This window comes from Schistocerca piceifrons, chromosome 8, assembly GCF_021461385.2.
Source record: "Schistocerca piceifrons isolate TAMUIC-IGC-003096 chromosome 8, iqSchPice1.1, whole genome shotgun sequence".
In the NCBI taxonomy this organism is placed as follows: domain Eukaryota; kingdom Metazoa; phylum Arthropoda; class Insecta; order Orthoptera; family Acrididae; genus Schistocerca; species Schistocerca piceifrons.
The window spans coordinates 40,082,164-40,102,647 of record NC_060145.1 but is presented as its reverse complement, the minus strand read 5'-3'; positions in this window follow the sequence as shown (position 1 = coordinate 40,102,647).

Here is a 20,484-nt window from a genome sequence, read left to right as displayed (position 1 = left end):
CAGGTGCTCGACCGTGTTGAAAGATGCAATCGTTATCCCCGAGTTGCTCTTCAACAGAGGGAAGCAAGAAGGTGCTGTGATAGTGCCACGCGAAACAACAAGGGGTGCAAGCCCCCTCCATGAAAAACACTACCACACCATAACACCATCGCCTCCGAATTTTACTGTTGGCACTACACACGCTGGCAGATGACGTTCACCGGCATTCGCCATACCCACACCCTGCCATCGGATCGCCACATTGTGTACTGTGATTCGTCACTCCACACCACGTCTTTCCGCTGTTCAATCTTCCAATGTTTACGCTCCTTACACCAAGCGAGGCGTCGTTTGGCATTTACTGGCGTGATGTGTGGCTTATGAGCAGCCGCTCGAACATGAAATCCGAGTTTTCTCACCTGCCGCCAAACTGTCATAGTACTTGTAGTGGATCTTGATGAAGTTTGGGATTCCCTTGTGATGGTCTGGATAGATGTCTGCCTATTACACATTACGACCCTCTTCAACTGTGGGCGGTCTCTGTCAGTGAACAGACGAGGTCGGCCTGCATGCTTTTGTGCTGCACGTGTCCCTTCACGTTTCCACTTCACATTGGAAGCGGTGGACCTATGGATGGTTAGGAGCGTGAAATCTCGCGTACAGACGTATGACACAAGTGACACCCCATCACCTGACCACATTCGAAGTCCATGAGTTCCGCGGAGCCCCCCATTCTGCTCTCTCACGATGTCTAATGGCGGCTGAGGTCGCTGATATGGAGTACCTTGCACTAGGTGGCAGCACAATGCACCTGATATGAAAAACGTAAGTTTTTGGGGGTGTCTGGATACTTATGATCACTTAGTGTATGTAGGCGGCAGCTATGTGAAACAAGCGCAAGTTAGCAAGTTAACCTGTATTTCACTCGGTAGCAGTCACTTCGACAAAAGTGTGTGTTTACAATCTCCGGCAGAAAAAAATGACTTCAAATGGCTCTGAGCACTATGGGACTTAACTTCTGAGGTCATCAGTCCCCTAGAACTTGTTATTGTTGTTGTTGTGGTCTTCAGTCCTGAGACTACTTTGATGCAGCTCTCCATGCCACTCTATCCTGTGCAAGCTTCTTCGTCTCCCAGTACCTACTGCAGCCTACATCCTTCTGAATCTGCTTAGTGTACTCATCTCTTGGTCTCCCTCTACGATTTTTACCCTCCACGCTGCCCTCCAATGCTAAATTTGTGATCCCTTGATGCCTCAGAACATGTCCTACCAACCGGACCCTTCTTCTAGTCAAGTTGTGCCAAAAACTCCTCTTCTCCCCAATTCTATTCAATACCTCCTCGTTAGTTATGTGATCTACCCATCTAATCTTCAGCATTCTTCTGTACCCCTAGAACTTAGAACTACTTAAACCTAACTAACCTAATGACATCACACACATCCATGCCCGAGGCAGGATTCGAACCTGCGACCGTAGCAGCAGCGCGGTTCCAGGCTGAAGCGCCTAGAACCGCCCGGCCACAACGGCCGCCAATCTCAGGCGGAGGGAAAGGCTTCTTGTCTTAGGCAGATGACAGGAACGCGAGAAGTAGAACACACATACGTAAACGGGTTCGTTCTTAAACCGATTTTCTTTCTTTTCTCGTCAGTTTTTGCGTTCCTGTAAGGCCCAACCATGACAAGCCCTCAGTAAGGCTCTTGTTCTCACACGCCTACTCGAAAAAGACAGACCTATCGACCTGTTCTAACCACACACACCGCGAAGAAATTATCCAAATGAGACGGAAATCGGTTGATGTGATGTACATGCACACACAAACAAATGATTACAATTTCAGAGAGAAATGGATGACTTATTCAAAAGAAAGAGCTTCAGAAATTGAGCAAATCAATAAAGAGTTAGAACATCTCTCGCAATTATGCAAGCATTTATTCAGTTTTGTATTGAATGACGTCCTGAGGGATATCATGCCAAATTCTGTCCAACTGGCGCGTTAGATCGTCAAAATCGCGAGCTGCCTGGATGGCCCTGCTCATAATGCTCAATTGGGGAGAGACCCAGCGACTTTGCTGTCTAAGATAGGGTTTGGCAAACACAGAAACGAAGCAGTAGAAACTCTTGCCGTATGCGGGCGGGCATTATCTTGCTGAAATGTAAGCCCAGGGTGGCTTGCCATGAAGTGCAATAAAACATAACATACACTGCTGGCTATCAAAATTGCTACACCAAGAAGAAATGCAGATGATAAACGGGTATTCATTGGACAAATATATTATACTGGAACTGACATGTGATTACATTTTCACGCCATTTGAGTGCATTGATCCTGAGAAATCAGTAACCAGAACAACCACCTCTGGCCGTAATAACGGCTTTCATACGCCTGGGCATTGAGTCGAACACAGCTTGAATGGCGTGTACAGGTACAGCTGCCCATGCAGCTTCAACACGATACCACAGTTCATCAGAAGTAGTGACGAGCCAGTTGCTCGGCCACCATTGACCAGACGTTTTCTATTGGTGAGAGATCTGGAGAATGTGCTGGCCAGGGCAGCAGTCGAACTTTTCCTGTATCCAGAAAAGTCCGTACAGGACCTACAATATGGGGTCGTGCATTATCCTGCTGAAATGTAGGGTTTCGCAGGGATCGAATGAAGGGTAGTGCCACGGGTCGTAACACATCTGAAATGTAACGTCGACTGTTCAAAGTGCCGTCAGTGCGAACAAGAGGTGACCGAGACGTGTGACCAATGGCACCCCAAACCATCATGCCGGGTGATAAGCCAGTATGGCGATGACGAACACACTCTTCCATTGTACGTTCACCGCGATGTCGACAAACACGGATGCGACGATCATGATGCTGTAAACAGAACCTGGATTCATCCGGAAAAATGACGTTTTGCCATTCGTGCACCCAGGTTCGTTGTTGAGTACACCATCGCAGGCGCTACTGTCTGTGATGCAGCGTCAAGGGTAACCGCAGCCATGGTCTCCGAGCTGATAGTCCATACTGCTGCAAACGTCGTCGAAGTGTTCTTGCAGATGGTTGTTGTCTTGCAAACGTCCCCATCTGTTGACTCAGGGATCGAGACGTGACTGCACGATCCGTTACAGTCATGCGGATAAGATGCCTGTCATCTCGACTGCTAGTGATACGAAGCCGTTGGGATACAGCACGGCGTTCCGTATTACCCTACTGAACCCACAGATTCCATATTCTGCTAACAGACATTGGATCTCGACCAACGCGAGCAGCAATGTCGCGATACGATAAACCGCAATCGCGATAGGCTACAATCCGACCTTTATCAAAGTCGGAAACGTGATGGTTCGCATTTCTCCTCCTTACACGAGGCATCACAACATCGTTTCACCAGGCAACGCCGGTCAACTGCTGTTTGCGTATGAGAAATCGGTTGGAAACTTTCCTCATGTCAGCATGTTGCAGGTGTCGCCACCGGCGCCAATTTTGTGTGAATGCTCTGAAAAGCTAATCATTTTTTGCGTATCACAGCATCTTCTTCCTGTCGGTTAAATTTCGCGTCTGTAGCACGTCATCATCGTGGTGTAGCAATTATAATGGCCAGTAGTGTAGAATATCGTCGAGATACCGCTGTGCTGTAAGGGGGCCGCGGATGACAACCAAAGAGGTCCTGCTCTGAGAAGAGATGAGAGGCCAGACCATCACTCCTGGTTGGAGGGTCGTATGGCTGGGGACAGTGAAGTTCGTATCCCACTGTGGTCCGCAGCGTCTCCAGGCGCGTCTTCGCTGGTCATCGCGGCTCAGTTTAAAGTGGGAATAATCACTGAAGACAATCCCACTCCAGATCATGAGATCAAGGGCGAAGACGTGTCTGCAGACTCCCCGGCCAGCGATGAAGTGCCATTCTCACTGTTTCCCGCCATACCGCCCGACAACCAAGAGTGGGGTACCATTCATTTTGACAGCAATACCCCTTTGGTTGTTATCTGAGACACGATTACAGCACAGCCATACGTCGACAATATTCTTCCCCTCCGTTTTGTTGCCCTGCATGGCACGCCATTCTCGGCTTACATTTCAGCAAGATAATGCCCGCCCGCACACGGCAAGAGTTTCTATAGCTTGTCCTTGAACTTGCCAAACCCTACCTTGGCCAGTAAGTTCACCGGGTCTCTCCCAAACTGAGAACGTTTGGAGCATTACAGGCAGCGCCCTCCAACCAGTTTGGGATTCTGACGATGTAAAGCGCCAATTGGACAGAATTTGGCACGATAGCACGATATCCATTAGGTGGACATCCAGCAACTCTATCATTCAATGTCGAGCCGAATAACTGCTTGCATAATACCCAGAGCTGGACTAATGCCTCACTGATTTGCTCACTTTTTGAAGCTATTTGTCTCAAACAAATCATCCAATTTTCTCTGAAACTGCAATCATTTGTTCGTCTTTAAATACACATCACATTTATCGATTGCCGTCCAATTCGGATAATTCCTTTGTGATGCGACTTTCTTTTTTTATGATGTACTCGTTTCATAACGTCTACTGTTCGGATATCTGAAAGGAAGAGCGGTGTCATGGATTCATAAGAGAACGTGTCTTTTTTCGCCTAAGTAGAAAAATCTCGAGCATCTTTTGATGTTATGGAGTAGAGTAAAATATCCTTTTTCCGCTATTAGTAGTAGAACCCACTTCTCTATACAGTATCCCACTGTGGTCCGCAGCGTCTCCAGGCGCGTCTTCGCTGGTCATCGCGGCTCAGTTTAAAGTGGGAATAATCACTGAAGACAATCCCACTCCAGATCATGAGATCAAGGGCGAGACTCAGAGGGCCATAGACACGGGTTCACAGGTAGATGCCGTGTTTTTTGACTTCCGCAAGGCGTTCGATACAGTTCCCCACAGTCGTTTAATGAACAAAGTAAGAGCATATGGACTATCAGACCAATTGTGTGATTGGATTGAGGAGTTCCTAGATAACAGAACGCAGCTTGTCATTCTCAATGGAGAGAAGTCTTCCGGAGTAAGAGTGATTTCAGGTGTGCCGCAGGGGAGTGTCATAGGACCGTTGCTATTCACAATATACATAAATGACCTTGTGGATGACATCGGAAGTTCACTGAGGCTTTTTGCGGATGATGCTGTGGTGTATCGAGAGGTTGTAACAATGGAAAATTGTACTGAAATGCAGGAGGATCTGCAGCGAATTGACGCATGGTGCAGGGAATGGCAATTGAATCTCAATGTAGACAAGTGTAATGTGCTGCAAATACACAGAAAGATAGATCCTTTATGATTTAGCTACAAAATAGCAGGTCAGCAACTGGAAGCAGTTAATACCATAAATTATCTGGGAGTACGCATTAGGAGTGATTTAAAATGGAATGATCATATAATGTTGATCGTCGGTAAAGCAGATGCCAGACTGAGATTCATTGGAAGAGTCCTAAGGAAATGCAATCCGAAAACAAAGGAAGTAGGTTACAGTACGCTTGTTCGCCCACTGCTTGAATACTGCTCAGCAGTGTGGGATCCGTACCAGATAGGGTTGATAGAAGATATAGAGAAGATCCAACGGAGAGCAGCGCGCTTCGTTACAGGATCATTTAGTAATCGCGAAAGCGTTACGGAGATGATAGATAAACTCCAGTGGAAGACTCTGCAGGAGAGACGCTCAGTATCTCGGTACGGGGTTTTGTCAAAATTTCGAGAACATACCTTCACCGAAGAGTCAAGCAGTATATTGCTCCCTCCTACGTATATCTCGCGAAGAGACCATGAGGATAAAATCAGAGAGATTAGAGCCCACACAGAGGCATACCGACAATCCTTCTTTCCACGAACAATACGAGACTGGAATAGAAGGGAGAACCGATAGAGGTACTCAAGGTACCCTCCGCCACACACCGTCAGGTGGCTTGCGGAGTATGGATGTAGATGTAGATGTAGATGTAAGTCAATTGTTCAACCGAAACGTAAGTAACACTGTGTGTGGCCACAGCCGGTTTAAGGCTCAAGCCACGCAAGCCGCCACTCGGGCGGCCCAGCTGAGAATGGTGCCAAAGGCGCCACAAGTATAACATCTCTAAACAGGTCGTATCACAATTAGTAGCGACCGCTTGCTGCGCCAAACTGAGAGGTGTGCCAGCGGCGTCCAAGTGCAAGCTTTGTATAGAGTGCATTTCACAGTGAGTGGCGAAGACTGACACGGGTGAAAGAGTACTCGGGGAAAGGGGAGGGGGCGCCAAATAAGTCGGTGGTGTCCAAAAATGTTCTCGAACTAGCCCTGGTGTGCCCCAGGAAATTGTAATAGGACCAGTTAATATTCTTGATATACATAAACGAACTACCAGATAGGACCAAAAGAAATGCCAGGTTGTTTGTTGTCGCCTTATGAAGACACCGTCCTCGAACGATTGTTACAAAAAAAGACGGGAATAAAATTTTTATTTTGTGTATTACCTGACAGCTTCCTTTAGATTTGGCTAAACGCAAGATAATTTCTTTAACAAGTAGAAAGAACCAGATGCCAACGATTACCAGATTAATGATAAATATTTGATCCACATCACAGAGGATACAGTTAATTTCTCACTGAGAGAAAAGTGCAATGGCACGGTTGGCTGACGTAACAGTGTTCGCTGAATATGAGCAGGAATTCAGTTTAGTGTTTAATGAAATGGGAAGCGTGCTAACTGACGATTATATGAACTGTTCAGTGACACTGAAGTGACCTCCTATCAAAAGCCTTTTTTTGCAGCGCGGACCGGTTCTGTGATATACCGACAGGGGTGTGAGCCAATGTTGGCAGTTCGGTTGCAGCGTCGTCGCCAGCTGACATGCCTGCAAGATGCTTCGACTCCTCCTAACGCGTGTTTAGCGCCAAGTGCTTGGACAGACAAGCTGCTGGAAAGAAGTATGGAACCAGGATTCTGTTCTGGAGTGGGGGAGGCACAAATTTTTACTATCTGTCCCTTTCCCCTTCCAAATATAACTTCCCGCTGCCCACATTGTTAATTTCCCACATACGCCTATGATTTTGATAATTAACAAAACTTTTGACATAGTCATAATAATTTGTCTACATTTCTTTGGTTTTTTTTGGGGGGGGGGGAACATGACACCCGCCCCCCACCCCCACCCCATCCTGTCTTCCCCCTATGGATCCGAGGCTGACTGTCAAGCAGGATTCATTGCCTTACACAGTTTGTGGCATACCTCTAATTGTCATCATGCATACGAACTTCTGCACTGACCAGAAGACCTTATTCCATGTTACAAGAGTCCATTAGCGGTTCCTCCAGCCAGAGCCAATAACCATCCGACGAAAACTTCGAACTGACGAGTGATTTGCTGCGCTGTCGTCCGTATATCCGCTGTTCAAATTCGCGTTACTCGACTGCGACTCCTGTCGTCCATACGAGATGTGTGAGAAAAGTAATGAGACTAACAATACTGTGAGCGATCTGGCAATGCTGTGTTGTTCTACTTGTGTAGATCGGTGTGTTCATCCCTTCCAGATGCTCAGTACAAGTTTCAGTCTCGTACGGCGATCTCGTGATTTTTGAGAGTGCCATCAGTGAAGTTTTGTTTTTACTGTGTGTTACGATAACGGAAGAGCGGAATTTAGAGCAAGTTTTCTGATAAACTTGGAGAATCCACGAGTGTGGCCTTCTGAAAAGTTGAAACAGTACTATGGGGAACATTCCTCGCCAAGATCACAACTTTTCCGATGGCACAAATCATTTTTCGAAGGCCGACGACCGGCCGGTGTGGCCGAGCGGTTCTAGGCGCTTCAGTCTGGAACCGCGCGACCGCTACGGTCGCAGGTTCGAATCCTGCCTCGGTCATGGATGTGTGTGATGTCCTTAGGTTAGTTAGGTTTAAGTGGTTCTGAGTTCTAGGGGACTGATGACCTGAGATGCTGAGTCCCATAGTGCTCAGAGCCATATGAACCATTTGAACCATTTTTGAACCATTTTTTTTTTCTTTGAAGGCCGAGGACTCGGTGAAGACGAAGGTCGATTAGGGAGACCTTCAACTTGAAAAAACAACGAAACCGTCCAACGTGTGCGTGCTCTTGTGAGATCACACCGACCTTTAACAATATGGATAATGGGTGACCTGTTAAACACTTTCACCTTAACATCAAATTTTGACCGAAATTTTGCACATGCGAAAGGTTCGTGCCAAAATGGTGACGAGAAACCCCACAACTGAGTAGAAGGACAATCGAAGAAAAGTGCACTTTGATCTTCTAGAGAGGATTGCCAATGACCACGAATGGTTCAGTTGTGTGCTCACGGGTGCTGAATCCTGGATTTTTGAGTGCGAACCCAAGACAAAGCGGCAAAGTGAGAGGTGGCACAATGAAAGATATCCCCTACCGGAAAGGCCCGAGTGAGCAAACCAAATATCAAAAAGGACATCATTTTGGGACTCTGGAGAATATTCAGAAGAATGTGACCGACATGTTAAAGGCCCAACCAGTTGAAGCCTTTCAGCGCTGCTACCAAGAGTCGAAACGACTCCGCCGGTGTATAGTTGGCGAAAGGAAGTACTTAGAAGGGGATAATATTGTTGTTTGAAAAAATAATACCTTTGGTAGATAAAAAAAATCAGTCATTAGTTTTCTCACACACCTTGTACGCTATTGACCATGCCAACTGACTATGTAGTTGTGGCGGTTTTCCCGAATCGAGGTAGCCGAGGCACGCACTTGATACAGAGACAGGTGAAAATCTCAGTGCCTACAAGAACTCAAAGGAAAAGGTGTCGCGTGCATCGTGCACCCACCATCTAGTCGCGCTCAAATATGTTTTCATCGTGCGCCTTGCACAATCTGCGCACATCTGTCACAGTGATGATTAGTACAAGATCTGACCACAGTCACGTGGCGCGTCGAACCACTGCATTCACAGCTCTCTTTCCAGCACAGCAGCTGTCTCCGATGGATTGCAAATGCGTGTACGTTCTTATAATCCCTTCCAAAATAGTACTTTTAGTTTCAAAACAAATTTAAATTCATTAACTTCACATTTCAGCAGTGATATACACTGAGCGCCAAAGAAACTGGTATAGGCATGCGCATTCAAACACAAAAATAAGTAAACAGACAGAATACGGTGCTGCGGTTGGCAACGCCTATACAGGGTGGCCCATTGATAGTGACCGGGCCAAATATCTCACGAAATAAGCATCAAACGGAAAAACTACAAAGAACGAAACTCGTCTAGCTTGAAGGGGGAAACTAGATGGCACTATGGTTGGCCCGCTAGATGGCGCTGCCATAGGTCAAACGGATATCAACTGAGTTTTTTTAAAATAGGAACCATCATTTTTATTACATATTCGTGTAGCACGTAAAGAAATATGAATGTTTTAGTTGGACCACTTTTTTCGCTATGTGACAGATGGCGCTGTAACAGTCACAAAAAAAGTACGTGGTATCACGTAACATTCCGCCAGTGCGGACGGTATTTGCTTCGTGATACACTAGCCGTATTAAAATGGGCCGTTTACCAATTGCGGAAAAGGTCGATATCGTGTAGATGTATGGCTACTGTGATCAAAATGCCCAACGGGCGTGTGCTATGCATGCTGCTCGGTATCCTGGACGACATTATCCAAGTGTCCGGACCGTTCGCCGGATAGTTACGTTATTTAAGGAAACAGGAAGTGTTCAGCCACATGTGAAACGTCAACCATGACCTGCAACAAATGATGATGCCCAAGTAGGTGTTTTAGCTGCTGTCGCGGCTAATCCGCACATCAGTACCAGACAAATTGCGCGAGAATCGGAAATCTCAAAAACGTCGGTATTGAGAATGCTACATCAACATCGATTGCACCCGTACCATATTTCTGTGCACCAGGAATTGCATGGCGACGACTTTGGGTATCGTGTACAGTTCTGCCACTGGGCACAAGAGAAATTACGGGACGATGACAGATTTTTTGCACGCGTTCTATTTAGCGACGAAACGTCATTCACCAACAGCGGTAACATAAACCGACATAATATGCACTATTGGGCAACGGAAAATCCACGATGGCTGCGACAAGTGGAACATCAGCGACTTTGGCGGGTTAATGTATGGTGCGGCATTATGGGAGGAAGGATAATTGACCCCCATTTTATCGATGGCAATCTAAATTGTGCAATGTATGCTGATTTCCTACGTAATATTCTACCGATGTTACTACAAGATGTTTCACTGCATGACAGAATGGCGATGTACTTCCGACATGATGGATGTGCGACACATAGCTCACGTGCCGTTGAAGCGGTATTGAATAGCATATTTCATGACAGGTGGATTGGTTGCCGAAGCACCATACCATGGTCCGCAAGTTCACCGGATCTGACGTCCCCGGATTTCTTTCTGTGGGGAAAGGTTGATGGTTATTTGCTATCGTAATCCACCGACAACGCCTGACAACATGCGTCAGCGGATTGTCAATGCATGTGCGAACATTACGGAAGGCGAACTACTCGCTGTTGAGAGGAATGTCGTTACATGTATTGCCAAATGCATTGAGGTTGACGGACATCATTTTGAGCATTTATTGCATCAATGTGTTATTTACAGGTAATCACGCTGTAGCAGCATGCGTTCTCAGAAATGATAAGTTCACAAGGGTCATGTATCACATTGGAACAACCGAAATAAAATGTTCAAACGTACCTACGTTCTGTATTTTAATTTAAAAAACCTACCTGTTACCAACTGTTCGTCTAAAATCGTGAGCCATATGTTTGTGACTATTACAGCGCCATCCATCACCAACCGAAAAAAGTGGTACAATTAAAACATTCATATTTCTTTACGTACTACACGAATATGTAATAAAAATGGGGCTTCCTATTTAAAAAAACGCAGTTGATATCCGTTTGACCTATGGCAGCGCCATCTAGTGGGCCAGCCATAGCGCCATCTGGTTTCCCACTTCAAGCTAGACAAGTTTCGTTCTTTGTAGTTTTTTCGTTTGACGCTTATTTCGTGAGACATTTGGCCCAATCACGATCAATGGACCACCTTGTATAAGACAACAAGTGTCTGGCGCAGGTGTTAGATGTGTTACTGCTGCTACAATTGCAGGTTATCAAGATTTAAGTGGGTTTGAACGCGGTGTTACAGTCGGCGCACGAGCGATGGGACACACCATCTCCGAGGTAGCGATGAAGTGGGGATTTTTCGCACGACCATTTCACGAGTGTACTGTGAATATCAGGAATCCGGTAATATATCAAATCTCCGACATCGCTGCGGCCGGAGAAAGGTCCTACAAGAACGGGACCAACGACGAGTGAAGAGAATCTTTCAAAGTGACAGAAGTGCAACCCTTCCGCAAACTGCTGCAGATTTCAATGCTGGGCCATCAAAAAGTGCCAACGTGTGAACCATTCAACGAAACATCATCGATATGGGCTTTCGGAGCAGAAGGCCCACTCGTGTACCCTTCATGACTGCACGACACCGAGCTTTACGGCGCTCCTGGACCAGTCAACACCGACAGAGGACTGTTGATGACCGGAGACATGTTGCCTGTTTGGACGAGTCTCGTTTCAAATTGTATCGAATGGATGGACGTGTACGGGTATGGAGACAACCTCTTGAATCCGTGGACCCTGCATGTCACCAGTGGACTGTTCAAGGTGGTGGAGGCTCTGTAATGGTGTGGGGCGTGTGCAGTTGCAGTGATATGGGACCCGTGATACGTCTAGATATGACTCTGAAAGGTGACGCGTACGTAAGCATCCTGTCTGATCACCTGCATCCATTCATATCCATTGTGCATTCCGATGGACTTGGGCAATTCGAGCAGGACAACGCGACACCCTACACGTCCAGAATTGCTACGGAGTGGCTCCAGGAACACTCTTCTGAGTTTAAACACTTCCGCTGGCCACCAAACTCCCCAGACGTGAACATTATTGAGCATATCTGTAATGCCCTGTAACGTACTGTTCAGAAGAAATCTCCGCCTCCTGGCACTCTAACGGATTTATGGTCAGTCCTGCAGGATTCATGGTATCAATTCCTTCCAGAACTACTTCAGACATTAGTCAAGTCCATTCCAAGTCGTGTTGCGGATCTTCTGCGTGGTTGTGGAGGCCCTAGACGATATTAGGCAAGTGTATCAGTTTCTTTGGCTCTTCATTGTAACACTCCATGACGTAAAACTTACGTGTTCAGAGCATTGTCCTGCATGTTACTGTAAGAAGCGTGAAGATTTCCCTAAATGAGTCATAAGAAATTATAAAATAATACTTATTTGATGTTTAGATACAGTCAAATGAAGTTTATACCTGTGTTTTGGACGTCTAATTTACATCTCAGCTTCACTACATTTACCAGACATGCAGGTTCTTCCCCATGGTCGGCTTCTTCCAATTTTTCCATTCTTCTAAAAATAATTCATGTCAGTATTCTGCAAGCATTGACTTTTTAAATGTGCGAAGTTACAAGCTGACCGGCTTCTCTCTTTCCAGTTTGATGCTAAATTCATGTGTCCCTTGTCACGACTGCTGGTAGGCAGGACAGCCGAAGGCAGGACACTTTAGTTCCATCACGCTGGAAGTCTCATGACGCTATTTAATGCAGTGGTTATCGGTCGAGGCTTAAAGTTCTATTCTAAGAATGGATGGGAACCGCTCAGTTCGCACATAACTCTGAAAGCGACAGAGAAACCAAAAGGTATTCAGAGCCTTTGTTCCAGATTACTCGTGGCCAGGAGACTACCTCAGAGAACACGCCTTGGAAGCCCAGCGGTACCGACCGGCCGTCGTTTCATCCTCATCGCAGGCGTCACTAGATACGGATATGGAGGGGCATGTGGTCAGCACACCGCTCTCCCAGCCGTATGTCAGTTTAAGAGACCGGAGCCGCTACTTAATCAAGTAACTCCTCAGTTTGCCTCACAAGGGCTGAGTGCACTCCGCTTGCCAACAGGCCGGATGGTCACCCATCCAAGTGCTTGCCCAGCCCGACAGCGCTTTAAATTCGGTGATCTGACGGGAACCGGCATTACCACTGCGGCAAGGCCGTTGGCAAACTGAGAGTTTCATAATTGAAATTGTCACATTCTTCTTGAAGACTGAGCGTATTTCGCTTGTCACATACGCACTCCAGGTGCAATAGTTTTATCATGGCAGGCTCTCCCAATTATGTGAATAATTCTGGGAGCATCGTCTACTCCAGGGGCCGAGTTTCGACTTAGGTCAACAGTTCACAGTATTTCAATTTTTGCGTGTTTTGGCATTAAGTACACTACTGGCCATTAAAAGTGCTACACCACGAAGATGACGTGCTACAGACGCGAAATTTAACCGACGGGAAGAAGATGCTGTGATATGCAAATGATTAGCTTTTCAGAGCATTCACACAAGGTTGGCGCCGGTGGCGACACCTTCAAAGTGCTGACATGAGGAAAGTATCCAACCGATTTCTCATACACAAACAGCAGTTGACCGGCGTTGCCTGGTGAAACGATGTTGTGATGCCTCGTGTAAGGAGGAGAAATGGGTACTATCACGTTTCCGACTTTGATAAAGTTCGGATTGCAGCCTATCGCGATTGCGGTTTATCGTATCGCGACATTATTGCTCGCGTTGGTCGAGATACAATGACTGTTAGCAGAATATGGAATCAGTGGGTTCAGGAGGGTAATACGGAACTCCGTGCTGGATCCCAACGGCCTCGTATCACTAGCAGTCGAGATGACAGGCATCTAACCACATGGCTGTAACGGATCGTGCAACCACGCCTCGATCCCTGAGTCAACAGATGGGGACGTTTGCAAGACAACAATCATCTGCAGGGACAGTTCGACGACGTTTGCAGCAGCATGGACTATCAGCTCGGAGACCATGGCTGCGGTTACCCTTGACGCTGCATCACAGACAGGAGCGCCTGCGATGGTGTACTCAACGAGAACCTGGGTGCACGAATGGCAAAACGTAATTTTTTCGGATGAATCCAGGTTCTGTTTACAGCATCATGATGGTATACATTGGAATTGTGTATTCGTCATCGCCATACTGGCGTAACACCCGGCGTGATGGTATGGGGTGCCATTGGTTACACGTCTCGGTCGCCTCTTGTTCGCATTGACGGCACTTTGAACAGTGGACGTAACATTTCAGTGGCTCTACCCTTCATTCGATCCCTGCGAAACCCTACATTTCAGTAGGATAATGCACGACCGCATGTTGCAGGTCCTGTACGGGCCTTTCTGGATACAGAAAATGTTCGACTGCTGCCCTGGCCAGCACATTCTCCAGATCTCTCACCAATTGAAAACGTCTGGTCAATGGTGACTTAGCAACTGGCTCGTCACAATACGCCAGTCATTACTCTTGATGAACTGTGGTATCGTGTTGAAGCTGCATGGGCAGCTGTACCTGTACACGCCATCCAAGCTCTGTTTGACTCAATGCCCAGGAGTATCAAGGCCGTTATTACGGCCAGAGATGGTTGTTCTGGTTACTGATTTCTCAGGATCTATGCACACAAATTGCGTGAAAATATAATCACATGTTAGTTCTAGTATAATATACTTGCGCAATGAATACCTGTTTACCATCTGCATTTCTTCTTGGTGTAGCAATTTCAATGGCCAGTAGTGTACTTTTATTGAGTACTGACAGTTCTGGCCAAACTGGAATATGCTCACTCCGTTGTGGAATCACTTACTATCTATACCTTCCTTGTTGTGATAAGACTCACCATAGACTCCATTATTCGCCCGTTTGCATGCCTCTCTCATCGTCCGGTTTCTGTCTGCTCCAAACGCTAAATGCGGCCAGGTTTTTCAGTGGGTTACAGGTACTGAGACCAATGACATTGAACCGTACCCGCACGCAGACGTACGTACGCCGGAATGATGACCATGCAGTACTGAGCAATGTCCTGGAATAAAGAGCGCTGCAGGTCTGCCACTACAAACATAACGATATCTGAAACAGTGGATTTTAGTTCGTTAAGAAGTCGACCTCTGCTACAATATTAACTTATTTACTCACTTGTACCCGGCCGCTAACCCACGTTTGTGCAGTAGCGCTCGACTCACGAGGTAACGAAGTCGAATCCTGGTGGAGAAAGTTCTGTCGATAGTATTGGGAGGGATATTCATGATCAATGACTTTGCGCCCGTCTCCTCGATTAAATTCCGAAATTTTCCGCATTGTTTCACAGAGTGATGGCAGGGGGTTTTAGATGGTTATCCGCCCGTCGGACGGGGGCGTTTGCTCGGCGGTCCTCTAGATTATTTATTTATTTTATTTTATTTATTTATTGCCAAATTATAGACCTGTTACCTGATGTTTAAAACAGGTCGTACATCTTACAATTTTCGTTTTTCATCTTTCTACAGTTTTCTTTCCTTTTGTTTTATCTACAACATTTACAAAGTACGATACTTTTCAAAATAACAATAATTTAAGGTTGAAATATAAATAAAATTTTGTTGTTTTTTAAGAAGAATATAAAAAGAAGATAGGATGATGAGAGATTTGTTAGTACCATCACCGAGTGTGACTGACGGTGAATACCTCGGAATGATTTCTTCGAGCCGTTGACCGCCAGTCACACACACACACACACACACACACACACACACACACACACAAATGGTTATTAGTAGATAAATAATGTTGCTTATCCTATTTGTTACTAATCCTATGTATTAACTACTTTAGGTGCCCATCCGGTCCTCTAGATGCTATTCGACAAAAGTAGGCTATGTGCCGGCAACCGGTTTCATCTTCTTCCTTTCCCTCTTTGACGGAAGTACAGACGCAAGACGGCACTGCACAAGAGCTCTCATCAAACAGCCACACAGCACAGATACACTCTTGGCACTTCATTACAACACGGAGCAACGCAACGGCAAATAACCTCTACCTCGACAAACACGTCATCACATCTATTGCTCAATTAAAGACATAAACTGCCTATTGCCAGTTCACCACCGGCAATGGAGGGTGAAGCTTTGACAATGCTAGCCACTCGTGCTGGAGAAACGTCAAGCAAATCATTAGATGAACGTCGGCCGAAGAACCCGAGACAGAAGCCAATAGGCAGTTTGTCAACAAGTGGCCACGAAAGCCTTAACAATTTTTTAGAGACATAAAGTCTGAAAATGAGTCCGTGATCATCTTTTGGCACTTTATTTCACAGGTACGTCTTGATCACACAAGCTTTTACACTTCACTATTACCGGTTTCGGCTACTACCATCTTCAGATCATAAAATATTCTGATGTAGTGTCAACGTCAAACTAAACATATAGTTGCATAGTAGTAAGTGCTTAGTAAGTGTTTAGTCTGACACTGATGCTACATGAGAATGTTTTATGATCTGAAGATGGCAGTAGCCGAAACCGGTAATAGTGAAGTGTAAAAGTTTGTGTGATCGAGACGGACATCTATTGCTCCTACCTGGCTGCATTTTGGCGATTAACTGACGCCCATGCGTTTTAGATACTTTGTAAAATCCTTACGACACAATTAGGACGTTGGGCATCTGCACTGTTCTTGCATCTGTACCTACTGTTCGCAGCCTGAGAAGATGTCCATGGCAGGGATGTGGCTGGGGGATGGGATGAAGTCACTGCATTCATGGGAATCATTTTAGAACAGCGCGTAATTCTATCTAGACTACAGTGTGGTTATAATTAAACTAATGGTGTTCCGAGTGTTGTAGTACGGACTGTTTTAGATCACAGGATGCTGAAACATCATAAGTGTGTTCTTTAATACGTGCTCTCGCGGATTATGCTGAAAAACAATAATAGTTCCACTTCCTGCCACCAGGTGAAAATATGGCGCTCTAAGCAGTCAGAACGTGAAACGTTTCCTGTTTTGATGTCGGTATGCTATTTGTCGCTTGGCGATGCGTGTTGGTTTCTTTTATGAAGTGACTTGGTGTAAAGAGTTAAGAAGGGTGAAGTTTTCCATACAAAATAGCAAGGGCTGTCGTGAAGAAATACTATGCGCTAAGCGCGCCCATTCGATGTTTGTAGAGAAGGGGCGGGGCGTGGACAAGATCTTGGGAGTATTTTTAATATCTTTGGAGACGAATGGCAGCTTGTAAGTAGCCATAAAAACGTTCCAGTGCCGACCATGCTAAAAACCTGTGTAATGACGCTTTTAAACGATTTTTGTGAAAGGAAAAACCTGACTGCATTGCATGTTTCTCTTTTCCTGCGTGCCATGCGTGGGGGCGGGGAGACTAAGCGTACCCTAGCCAGCACGTACGGGCGCCCTTGCCGTGCACTACTGTAAAATTGTTTTATCAGAACGGCAGCAACAGCAGCGCTGAATTGTGGGAATATCGCCGACGGAAACACTGCGAAGAGGCCCCTTGTCAATAAAAGAGCTAAAGAATACGATCAAGAAATATAAAAAAACAGGTGAACTGCTACAACGCTGTGCTAGGGCCGTGAATGTATAGAACTGTCGCATATGGAGTTCTACTCTGTCACACGTTGGACAGGAACATTTACTGCACTCACCTTATATGTCTGTGTTCTTGGTCCGTTTTACTTCAAGGAGATGACACCATGTGGGCCTGTTAGGTGCATAGTGACGTCTGCACTTTCCATGAACCTCCTTGTGCAACAACCGATTCTGGGTTTGCGAGGACGCAACTGAGTCCGCACCGCTATTTTCAGGCAAGATGGGGCGACACCACATGTCGCTTGCCGGTGGAAGATTAGCTTCGAGAAACCTTCAGTAACGACCGCATCATCACTAAATTTCAAGACTTGTGACCTTCCCAGATCCCCCGACCTAAATCCATGTGTCGTGCCTGTCAGGGATATATCTGGACTCTCCCTGATCTGAAGGATAGCATGCAGCGGCATATCGCTCTGATTACACGGCATATGCTGCGAGTAACTGTCTACCATGCCGTGTTGCTGATGCAGCGTGTTGCTGAGATGCGACATCATACTGAACACGAGTTGTAATTATCCTAATAAACGTGCCAGAACCACGTTATCGTGTGTTTGATCGTTCTTTCACACCGCATTCTGACTGTTTACAGCGCCATATTTACAACTGGAAGCAGGAAGCGGCACTTTCCTGTTTCAGCATATTCCGCGAGTGCACAGATCAATGAATTTTAATGAATATACCTACGATGTTTCAGCATCCTGCGATGTATACAGCTCGCACTGCCGCACTCCAAACACTGTGAATTTAGCTATAGCCACTCGATAGTCTACAGTCCGGAACCGCGCGACTGATACGGTCGCAGGTTCGAATCCTGCCTCGGGCATGGATGTGTGTGATGTACTTAGGTTAGTTAGGTTTAAGTAGTTCTAAGTTCTAGTGGACTGATGACCTCACATGTCAAGTCCCATAGTGCTCAGAGCCATTTGAACCATTAATAGTCTAGACAGAATGAGCTGTTCAAAAACATTTCCATAAAAGCAGTTATGTCAACATTGTAACTGTGACTGACTTGAAGACATTCGAGTGCTGTGAACATATTAAGTCGTCTGACCTTTCATTCCACCGACACTTCCGGAAAAATATCGGTCAAATTCAACTTTTGTGCGTACATGATATTAAAACTAGTACATGTACACAGCTACTAAAATTTTTTCGTCTCGGCACACGTTTCTGTTCATACAGTTGAAACATCGCCACTGGTATGATATTTTCGTCCGTTAATTTGCTTTTAATGTGGATGTGATGTCCGAATGCACATTTCAGTAGAAGTTTCCCTTTTAAATAATAAATAAAACGAGAAAATGTAACTTAAACGGCGAACAATGACACACAACAAGGATGACAACAAACGTTACTTTTTCGGGCCGCCAATATCGTACCTTTTACAGCCGTGGGACGGAAGGCGACAAGGAGAAAGTCTGTTTCTCACGCACCCCGCCTCACCAGATGCAGTTTTTCTTGTCAGCTGTTCCGATACATCTACACTCTACAAGCCACATTATGGCGTATACAACGTGTACAACTGTCACCCCCCCCCCCCCCCCCTTCTGACACCTTTCTTTTATTTATTTCTTGTTGCCGAGCGGGATAGCGCAGTGGTTAGGACACTAGACTTGCGTTCGGGAGGACGACGGTTCAAACCCGCGTCCGGTCATCCTGATTTAGGTTTTCCGTGATTTCACTAATGAAATGAAAAATATCTAAATCACTTAAGACAAATGCCGGCATGGTCCCTTCGAAAGAGCACTCCCTATTTCCTTCTCCATCCTTCCCTAATTCGAGCTCGTATTGCGTTTCTTATGACCTTGATATCGACGGGACGTTAAACACTAATCTCCTCCTCCTCCCTCCCTTTCTTGTTCTAGTCGTGAATGGTCCATGGCCAGGACTTCTGTTGATAAGCTTCTCCCGCTGGGAACCATATAAATAAGTGCCCTCAAAAACCTATACCCAGCCAACCCTAGCAGTAAATGCCATAAAGGTAAATAGTACACCTTACCCCTTCCTTACTCCTTTTACAGCAAAAGGAAAGCGACCGTGTGTGCCAACCCTGCGTGTGAGTTCAGGTTTCTCTAATTTTACTTTCATGACCTTTTCGTGAGATATACCTTGAATTATATTGAAAATTGTCTTTTTTTTCAATTTTGCTCTGGGAAAAATCTTCCGCAAAACACGAAACTTTTTCTTCAGTTGGCTTCCCATATATGGCTCGGTGCCTTCAGAAAGTATTCAAAGAGTGTTTTCTTTTAAGTTTTTTGCTTATGTATAAAAAACGTGTTGCTCCTACTATTTTCGATATCATTTCTCTTTCTCCTGTGGTATAATTTATGCTTCTGCAATAAAAGTTATAATATTCGTTAATGTTGTTGTTGTGGTGGTCTACAGCCCAGAGACTGGTTTGATGCAGCTCACCATGCTACCCTATCCTGTGGAAACTTCTTCATCTCCCAGTACCTACTGCAACCTACATCCTTCTGAATCTGTTAAGTGTATTCATCTCTTGGTCTCCCTCCACGATTTTGACCCCCCACTTTGCTCTCAGATACTAAATTGGTGAACCCTTGATGCCACAAATTTGTGCCACAAATTTCTCTTCTCCCCAATTCTATTCAATACCTCCTCATTAGTTATGTGATCTACCCATCTAATCTTCAGCAGTCTTCTGTAGCACCACATTTCGAAAGCTTCTATTCTCTCCTTGTCCAAACTATTTATCGTCCGCGTTTCACTTCCATACTTGGCTACACTCCATACAAATACTTTCAGAAACGACTTCCTGACACTTAAATCTATACTCGATGTTAACAATCTTCTCTTCTTCAGAAACGCTTTCTTTGCCATTACCAGTCTACATTTTGTATCCTCTCTAATTCGACCATCATCAGTTAATTTGTTACACAAATAGCAAAACTCCTTTACTACTTTAAGTGTCTCATTTCCTAATCACCCGACTTAATTCGACTACATTCCATTATCCTCGTTTTGCTTTTGTTGATGTTCATCTTATATCCTCGTTTCAAGACACTGTCCATTCCGTTCAGCTGCTCTTTC